Consider the following 10,368-nt stretch of genomic DNA (forward strand, 5'->3'; position numbering starts at 1 on the left):
ACTCCTTACCAGTGGCTGTCAAAGTCACCACTGCCCTCAACTTCTTCATCTCAGGTCCACTGCTAGCATGTGCTCATGTGAGTGGCGTATTTGCTGCTCCATGCAGGTGGCCAGTCTTTCCATGGAACATCACGTCATCTTCATCGCCTGCAACATGGTGGTGCTCATGTTGGAGATGGACTCCTCCATTCCCTGCACATTTGCAGACATCGCAGCTGCAAAAGATGCCAGAGCCTCATGCAATTATTGCTGCCCCTCCAGGAAACTCTTACTATCTGTTTTTATATTTCTATCTAGCTTTCTCTCGTACTCTAATTTTTCTCTCCTTATTAATCTTTTAGCCATTCTTTGCTGTTTTTTATATTCTGTCCAATCTTCTGACCTGCCACCCATCTTTGCCCACATGGCACACAACAGTCACTCATATGGTCTCAATGGCCCCTGAGGCTCAGCGTCTGCATGCAGCTGAGCAGAGCTGGGAGAATCCGGCGCCCTCCAGTGAGGAGTCTCCACTGCTGTCCCTGTCAACACCGCCTGCTCTTGCTCACTTGTGAATTGTGAGACACCAGGTGACAACTCTAGTCTATGGCGCAAAGGACCCACCAAGGTGTACGTATCTGCGTTGGTTGCTGGCCATGCTTGGGTCTGCTGACGGTGCACCCTCAGAGGCTGGAGTTTCCTCTGAGGAGTCCTCTTCCTCCTGCGGCTGGACAGTGGGGAGCAGGGGGGTGGGGGGAGGGGAGTTGATGGACCTGTGGGAGAGCAGAGATGAATTAGAAGTGTTATATTAAGAATGGGTAACATTACTATTTTGCACATGATGACATTTCACCGGCTGCTGACATCAGTCACCATATGAGTGACTGTTGTGTGCCATGTGGACAAAGATGGGTGGCAGATCAGAAGATTGGACAGAATATAAAAAACAGCAAAGAATGACTAAAAGATTAATAAGGAGAGAAAAATTAGAGTACGAGAGAAAGCTAGCTAGAAATAATAAAACAGATAGTAAGAGTTTCTATAGATATTTTAAAAAGAAAAGAGTTAACAAAGTGAGTGTTGGTCCTATAGAAAGTGAGTCTGGGGAATTAATAATGGAAAATAAGGAGATGGCAGTTGAATTGAACAGGTATTTTACATCAGCCTTCACTATAGGGGATACAAGTAACATCCCAGAAATTACTGTAAACCAAGAAATGGAAGGGAGGGAGGAACTCAAGAAAATTACAATCACCAGGGAAGTGGTACTGAGCAAATTGTTTGAGCTGCAGACTGACAAGCCCCTGGGTCCTGATGGACTTCATCCTAGGGTCTTAAAAGAAGTGGCAAGTAAGATAGTTGATGCGTTGGTTTTAATTTTCCAAAATTCCCTAGATTCGGGGAAGGTTCCATTAGATTGGAAAATAGCGAATGTAACTCCTTTATTCAAAAAGGGAGGGAGACAGAAAGCAGGAAACTATTAGCTTAACATCTGTCATAAGGAAGATGTTAGAAGTTATTATTAAAGACATTATAGCAGGGCACTTAGAAAAGTTCAAGGTAATCAGGCAGAGTCAACATAGTTTTGTGAAAGGGAAATCATGTTTAACCAATGCATTGGAGTTCTTTGAGGAAGTAACATGTGCTGTGGATAAAGGGAACCGGTGGCATTTGATAAGGTGCCACATCAACGGTTATTGCGGAAAATAAAAGCTCATGGTGTAGGGGGTAACATATTGGCATGGTTAGAAGATTGGCTAGCTAACAGGAAACAGAGAGTAGGCACAAATGGGTCATTTTCTGGTTGGCAAGATGGTTGGTGTGCCACAGGGATCAGTGCTGGGGCCTCAACGTTTTACAATTTATATAAATGACTTGGATGAAGGGACCAGAGGTATGGTTGCTAAATTTGCTGATGACACAAAGATAGGTAGGAAAGTAAATTGTGAAGAGGACATAAGGAGGCTACAAAGGGATACAGATAGGTTAAGTGAGTGGGCAAAGATCTGGCAAATGGAGTATAATGTGGGAAAATGTGAAATTGTCCATTTTGGCAGGAAGAATAAAAAAGAAGCATATTATCTAAATGGAAAGAGATTGCAGAGCTCTGAGATGCAGAGGGATCTAGGTGTCCTAGTGCATGAATCGCAAAAGGTTAGTTTGCAGGTACAGCAAGTAATTAGGAAAGCTAATAGAATGTTATTGTTTATTGCGAGGGGAATTGAATACAAAAGTAGGGAGGTTATGCTTCAGTTATACAGGGCATTGGTGTGACCACATCTGGAGTACTGTGTGCAGCATTGGTCTCCTTATTTAAGGAAGGGTGTAAATGCGTTGGAAGCAGTTCAGAGAAGGTTTACTAGACTAATACCTAGAATGGGTGGGTTGTCTTATGAGGAAAGGTTGGACAGGCTAGGCTTGTATCCACTGGAGTTTAGAAGAGTAAGAGGTGACTTGATTGAAACATATAAGATCCTGAGGGGTCTTGACAGGGTGGATGTGGAGAGGATGTTTCCTCTTGTGGGAGAATCTAGAACTAGGGGTCACTGTTTAAAAATAAGGGGTCGCCCATTTAAGACAGAGATGAGGAGAATTTTTTTCTCACAGAGGGTCGTGAGTCTTTGGAACTCTCTTCCTCAGAGGGCGGTGGAAGCAGAGTCTTTGAATATTTTTAAGGCAGAGGTAGATAGATTCTTGGTGAGCAAGGGGGTGAAAGGTTTATCGGGGGTAGGCGGGAATGTGGAGTAATCAGATCAGCCATGATCTTATTCAATGGCAGCGCAGGCGCGAGGGGCTGAGTGGCCTACTCCTGCTCCTAATTCATATGTGGCTGTATGAGATGTGATTTTGTCACCAGGTTGCTGGGATGTCCCTCCCTCTCCTTCTCCCACCGCAGTGTCTCTTGAGCTCCCTAGATCTCTAGATCCCCCTCCTCTTCTGCTGTTAGGTGTGCTAAGACTGGAGGGCCACCTCCGGTTCTCTCCCTCTCTCTCTGTTGTTGTGGGCTCTTTTCTCCTGCAAGGAGGGAAAGAAGAGAAGTTTGATTGAGAGTGATGGAGTGAGTGTGAGGAATAGATGGGTTACATCTGTAGAGGGTGACTATGAGGGAGTGGGGTGCCAATGCCAAATGGCCTCCTTCTGTGGTGTTACTTGCTATAATTGCATTAGGATGAGGGTGAGTGTGAGGGGTGGTTAGTCAGATGGGGATGTGAGTATGTACATAGAGAGGGAAGGGTGGACCTGGAAGGTATGTTGGTGTAAGGATATGCAGGAGCAGGCTTGGGAAGGCAGAGTGATGGGGATGTGGCGACAGGCACATCAGGATGAAGGTGAGTGTGGCATTGCACTCACCTTTCCTGACCTCATGAGATCTTTGAATCTCTTCCTACACTGAATCCAGGTTCTCCTCATGACATCCGTGCTGCTGACCTCCTCCGCTATTTCCAGCCAGGTGGTTTTGGTCTCTTGGGGTGGTCTCTTGCGCCCATCTGCTGAGAAGAGGACCTCCCTGTGTGCTCTTACTGCCTCAACCAGAATATGCAGTGAGGCATCTGTAAAGCTGGGTGCAGCCCTCTGCCTTTGGTTATTCATAGTTCTCACTTTCCACAGTAACTCCAACCTTTCCAATGCTCCTTTCACACTCCTTTACCAACCTTCAAATGAGTTGTGTGCAAGGCTGCTTTAACTATGAGCACTGGAAATGAGTCATCGATGATGTCATCAGACCTGCACCATTTAATAGGGCCAGGAAATGCGCATGCTTGCTTTAATAGGGGCCATTACGCTAAAGTCGCTCTGATGAGCAGGCTGATCAAGACATTGCGTTCCCGACCTGACTCAGAAGGAAAACATTCCGACCAATGTCTTCAAGGTGAGGAACACCAGATGCCAAATCATCAAATAAGAAGCCAGACCATAAGTCACGCACTAATCGCTGTTTATTGGATACAAATCACAACTTAAAATTGGGTACACAATCGCTTAATACACATGCATAAATGTTAGCGAGCGACCTAGCCGTTGACTAGCAAGTTATTAATGAATTGAGTTACTTCACAAAACGAGCAGCAAAGAGTAGTACACAAGCAATTCAGTGTATCATTGTAAACCAGCGCTAATGGATGCTGAGTATTAGCAATTGCAGTGACCAGAGCTTGGGGTTATAAATTGGTGAGTAAGTCCTTAGATAGTTGACACATTAACAGCTTTGAATAGCCAGTCTATCAACTGACTCAACTCCACGTGATTAACAATGTGATTAACAACTTTCAGTGCTTACACGACCTCATCCTCACGAGTGGCGTGGTTGGGTCAATCTCCTTCATTCCCTAGGATGTAGGTGTCAGCTACTGGAGTGTTGAGCTGATGAAACCCTTTGTGGGCAAGTTATCAGTTTCACTTGGATCTTCGGTTCCGATTGAACCCACCTTGCACGCGAGTGACAATATCGGAGCTGTTTTCCCTCTCACCTTTCTCGATCTCAGACTACTTGCAATTAAGTGACACTCCTAGCTCTGCCTGTAACAAGCTAGTGTAGCCACAATTTAGCTCCTGACCTCTAACACTCTCTGTCTTTAAAAATACCTTGCACTGGTAATTATATCTCTTACATCTTAGCTACAAGGACAAGTTGGAGAAGCTGGATTTGTTTTCATTAGAGCAAAGGAGGTTGAGGGGTGATTTGATAGAGGTGTACAAGATTATGACAGGTTTGGATAGGCTAGACAGGGAAAGGCTGTTCCCACTAGTTGATGGTACAAGGACTAGGGGACACAGATTTAAGGTTTTGGGCAAGAGATACCGGGGGGATGTGAGGAAAAACATTTTTACGCAGCGAGTGGTGAGAACCTGGAACTTGCTGCCGATAGAAGTGATGGAAGCGGAGACACTCAATGTTTTCAAGGGGAGACTGGATAAGCACTTGAGGGAAATAAACTTGCAGGGCTACGGGGATAGAGCAGGGGTATGGAACTGACTGGATTGCTCTACAAAGAGCCGGCACAGACTCAATGGGCCGAATGGCCTCCTTCTGTGCCGTTATGACTCTATGGGGGAAAAATTCGGTTGCTTTGCACCTCCTGTTAGCGCCCTAAGCAACTAGCACCCGGGCACGGTACCACCAATGCCTCCCATGAAATTCAGCAGGAAGATAGCGGCAGCGGTAACCATGCGCAGCGCCCCCGCTGCGATCTTCGGTAGCGCCCCCTGACTTACTGCCGGACGTTATGTCCAATGGGGTCAGGGGGGCCTACCTGCGGCCGGGGCGGCGCTATTTAAAGGCGAGGTGCCGGGTGGCCATTTTTGTTGCTGGCGGCCTGCCAGCACCTGCCTCCGCTCCCGCCCCTGGCCTCCTTACTCGCCCCTCCGCGTGGCGCTGTGGCACGTAGCGCCCCGGCGAAGTTAGCACCCCAAAAGGGGTGCGACTCAATTTTTCGCCCTATGACTCTATGGCATCTGTTCGGTAAAGGTTCTTACAGAATAGAGGAAATCAAATCTTTTTCTGATTAACAAAGAGAGATTAAGAAAGAATGCTGCCACTCCCAACACAAAGAAAAACTCTGCTCCTGAGTGACCCATGGATCTCCAGACTGATCAGCTCCACTTTTACAACCACCCACACCCACCCCACCCAGCCTTATTTTTAACAAAGGGATTCACACAAAAGAGGGGTCATGACCTATTTATGACTCACTAAATGCTTCTTTAGCAAATGTTGGTGTTCAGAGAGATTTGGGTGTCCCTGTACACAAATCACAGAAAGTTAACATGCGGGTACAGCAAGCAATTAGGGTGGCAAATGGTATGTTCGCCTTTATTGCAAGGAGGTTGAAGTATAAGAGTGAGGAAGTCTTGCTGCAATTATACAGTCATGATGTGGAGATGCCGGTGTTGGACTGGGGTGGACAAATGTAAGAAGTCACACAACACCAGGTTATAGTCCAACAGCTTTATTTGAAATCACAAGCTTTCGGAGCACTGCTCCTTCGTCAGGTGAAGTGAAGAGTTGCATATAAGCACAGCATATATAGTCAGAGAATACTGCCAGATGATTACAGGTAATCTTTCTAACTGCCCTTTATCACACCTCGGCAGAGAGATAATCACAGCAATCAAAGGTGTGAATGGTGTCCAAACAGGTCAGTCAGGAAAACATTACATCAAAGAACAATGAGGTGGGGTCACAAGGGGTCAAATGTTGCAGATGCTGGGGTCTGTATGAAAAACAAAAAACAAAAAAAATTTTTTTTGCTTGAAATCACAGCAGGTCCGGCCACATCTGTGTAGAGAGAACACGCCAACGACGACTCAAGTCTGGATGACTCTACGTCAGGTGGGGATATATGTAGCGTGACATGAACCCAAGATCCCGGTTGAGGCCGTCCTCATGAGTGCGGAACTTGGCTATCAGTTTCTGCTCGACGATTTTGCGTTGTCGTGTGTCTCGAAGGCCGCCTTGAAGAATGCTTACCCGAAGATCAGAGGCTGAATGTCCTTGACTGCTGAAGTGTTCCCCGACTGAGAGGGAACACTCCTGCCTGGCGATTGTTGTGCGGTGTCCGTTCATCCGTTGTCGCAGTGTCTGCATGGTTTCGCCAATGTACCATGCTCCGGGGCATCCTTTCCTGCAACACAGAAACTGATAGCCAAGTTCCGCACTCATATGCAACTCTTCACTTCACCTGACGAAGGAGCAGCGCTCCGAAAGCTTGTGATTTCAAATAAAACTGTTGGACTATAACCTGGTGTTGTGTGACTTCCTACATTTGGAATTTAGAAGAATGAGAGGTGATCTCATTGAAATGTATAAAATTCTTAGAGGGCTTGACAGGGTAGATGCTGAGAGACTGTTTTCCCCCTGGCTGGAGAGTCTAGAACCAAGGGGCATAGTCTCAGGATAAGGGGTCGGCCATTTAGGACTGAGATAAGGAGAAATTTCTTCACTAAGAGGGCTGTGAATCTTTGGAACTCTCTGCCCCAGAGGGCTGTGGAGGCTCAGTCGATGAGTATATTCAAGACTGGGATCGATAGTTGTTTGGGCAATAAGGGAATCAAGGGTTATGGAGATAGGGCGAGAAAGTGGAGTTGGTCTAAAAGTTCAGCCATGATCTTATTGAATGGCGAAGCAGGCTCGAGGGGCCGTATGGCCTACTCCTGCTCCTATTTCTTATGTTCTTATCTGCTTCCCTGAACCTGAGCCAAGGATAATGACTTTATGACTTAATTGCTTAAAAGCCTGTATTCAATGTTTGGAAGCCTGTATTAACTACCTGCTTGCCAGTCCTCAGTTAATCAGCTAAACTCCTATTGTATGGGCACCTTCAGGCAGTTTACAGGGTATTTCCCCTATGAGTCTCAAAAACAACCCTTCGGGCAATTTCACGGGGCACTTTTCTTACATCATGAAATAAAAAACTCAACTGTTTTTAGCTACTGGACTTAAGCTATATCATCATAGGATCTCTCTCCCCTTTGATAAACAAATAAAGCTTTCAGACTTTGTTTTAAGTTTAAAACCACAAACAAATGTATTTAATTAAAGACAAACAAGCAAATATCAATTGTATCATATAGTTCTATACTTACAGGAGAAATCTTTCCACCTAACTCGAGTGGAGCAACAATACAAGGATCACAACTCCTGAGTGCCAAGCTAACTTTGTAATCTTCTAGGTTACATTTTTTACTTTCTTCTAAAGTTTCTTACCACTGCTGGAGCCATTACTAATCTAACCTATCTCTTGGAAGCTTCAAACTGACCGCTTCCTTCTCTTGGAGATTTGCGAACTTTCAGATTCAATCGGAACAGCTCTTTTTATACTTTAGAAAAGAGTTGCCAGGATTTCCCGGATCAGGAATATCTGACCACCCAATGGCTGATTTTCCTCTTCCTCCCACCTTCCTCCAGCTCAAGACAGTGAAAAGGGCTGGGATTACCCAAATTTCTGCCCTGCACTATCAGCTTGGCCTCCCCCCCTCAACACAGGTCGGCTCCTGACGGGGCCTTCCATAGGGTACGGGGGTCTGAAACAAGTGTGCGGCTTAGTGGGAGTGGAGATCTGACTCAAATGTGTCTTCGCCCCCTTATCCTCTACACCGTACCTGGGAACTATAAAGCACTTTTGGACGTCCTGAGGTTGTGAAAGGCGCTATATAAATGCAAGTCTTTCTTACATACTGCAACCCAACTAAGCAGTTTTGTTATAAAATAAGACAAAGTGCCAAGTAAACAGATGTACTCAGGTCTGTCTATAGAGAATGCCAAGGTCCTACTCGCAAAGCATACTGTGCAGGTAAAATTTTGAAACATATTTCCTGTGACAAACAAAATTCATAACAACTTCAGCCATAAGCTCCTGACGTGGTCACTGACCCACTCCATCTTAAAATGCAAATTAGCAAAAGATGGATCTGCTACAAAAGTATGAAGCTCACTGATTGCATGAGTGGGAATAAGATCACTGCTTTAATAAGCTGAATATCACACTAAACCATGAGTTCAAATGGAGCAGACAGGAGCTTGCAACGGACAAGTTTCTAATTCCACAGAGATGTGACGGGCTGAACAAACAGTTTTATTTTCCACATGGGTGTCCTTGAAATGATTGCTAGCGATGTTATCAAATGAACGCTTAGTGTGTTTGTAGCAAGTCCTTCCCTCCAATATTTTAATGCAGATGTTAATTCATTTATTTGAAATGTGTTGGTGCTGCCATTGAAATAGCAGAGGGAGAAATTTGATATGAATATGTTAAGTGTGTAGGAGTCTCTGCACTCCTAACAAAAAGAATCTATAACTTACTGGAAGTTAACAAACTGAATTTATTGTCTAAGAACTTTACAAAACAAGAAACTACAGGAGAAGCTCAAAACAGGTCTTTTCTCTTTCAATCCACACGAGGACTGGCTGGTCCCGCCCGCTACCTCTGACGTCATGACATCATCACGTTTCCCGCCGAAGGGGACATCACGTGACCCACGTGATGACATCATCGCGTCAGATCGCGATGTTGTCGATCTAGCTCTGTTTAACCAGAGCCAACTTGAAAGGTAATAACATTGGTTACAGACAATTAATGCTAGAGGTAATAACATTGGTTACAGACAATTATTTAAGTCACTTAGTGGTTTTGCCACATACGCCCCCCCAGAATTGTCTTTAACGAAAAGAGTCAATCGCTGAGGAGGTCGGACAAGTCTGTTAGACCGACTCCGAAATTCCCGGAGGGGAAAACGCTGAGCAGGCGGCGAACTGGTAGGCGGTACAGCGGTGTCAGGTGTGGTAGCGGCCGGCGGCCGGCCGCGACGCGGAGGCTGCGCCAGCTCGATCAGTCGTTTGAGATCCAGGTGCGCAGGCTTGAGGCGATCGACAGAGATGTGATCCGGTTTGCCCCTGACGTCAATCACGAAACTCTTGTCCCCTGCCTGCAAAACCTTGAAGGGTCCGGCATACGGCGGTGCGAGTGGGGTACGATGGCCGTCCTGGCGCACAAACACGAACTTGGCTTTCGACAACTCCCCCGGGACGTTGGACGAAAGCAAACCGTGCTGTGAGGTCAGAACTGGGCAGAAACAGCGGGCCGCATCCTGGAGGGTCTCTTTTTGTGTGGCCGCGGACCATGGTCGTGTAGGTAACGGCAGGAATTCACCTGGGACTCGAAGCGGTTGCCCGTAAACCATCTCCGCCGCCGCCAACTGGAGATCTTCCTTCGGCGCCGTGAGGAGTCCTAACATCACCCACGGTAGTTTGTCGACCCAGGATGCATACAGCAGGCTGGCCCTGAGCGACGCCTTCAAGGAGCGGTGGAACCGCTCGCACAAGCCGTTCGCCTGTGGGTGATAGGCCGTAGTGCGGTGGAGTTTAACGCCCAACATGGAAATCACCTTGTTCCACAGTTCGGACGAAAATTGCGGCCCCCGAGCCGACGAAATGTCCGCAGGGACACCAAAACGGGCTACCCAGGATGAAACGAAAGCTCGAGCAATGTCCGCAGATGTGGTGGACATCAGGGGAACTGCCTCCGGCCACCTCGTGGTGCGATCCACCATCGTCAAAAGGTACGTAAAGCCCCGGGAAGGTGGGAGTGGTCCCACTAAGTCGATGTGAATATGATCAAATCGCCGTTCCGGGATCTCGAAGGTGGCGAGCGGGGCTCTGACATGGCGCTGCACCTTGGATCGTTGGCAAACAACACAAGTGTTTGCCCAGTCCCTGACATCCTTGCATATTCCCCTCCATACAAATTTGGAGGCCAGCAGTTTTTGCGATGCCCGCACCCCAGGGTGCGATAGGCCGTGTAAGGCATCGAAAATCGTACGACGCCATTTAGACGGGACGATCGGACGGGGTGCACTCAGCGAAACGTCGCAGAGCAGAGTGGTACCTGTGGA

The 10,368-nt window shown here is 46.8% G+C and overlaps 1 long non-coding RNA gene across 1 annotated transcript; it reads left to right on the forward strand.

The window, feature by feature from the left end:
• Positions 1-1,351: 1,351 nt before the first annotated feature.
• On the forward strand, positions 1,352-6,718 carry LOC147113692 (uncharacterized). Its single transcript, XR_015079258.1, has 2 exons — positions 1,352-3,850; positions 6,242-6,718. It is a non-coding gene; the product is annotated as an uncharacterized LOC147113692 (long non-coding RNA).
• The last annotated feature ends 3,650 nt before the right edge of the window (positions 6,719-10,368 follow it).

The sequence above is a fragment of the Somniosus microcephalus genome, chromosome 8, assembly GCF_052327205.1.
Source record: "Somniosus microcephalus isolate GS21.2 chromosome 8, FLI_Smic_1.0, whole genome shotgun sequence".
Classification (NCBI taxonomy): domain Eukaryota; kingdom Metazoa; phylum Chordata; class Chondrichthyes; order Squaliformes; family Somniosidae; genus Somniosus; species Somniosus microcephalus.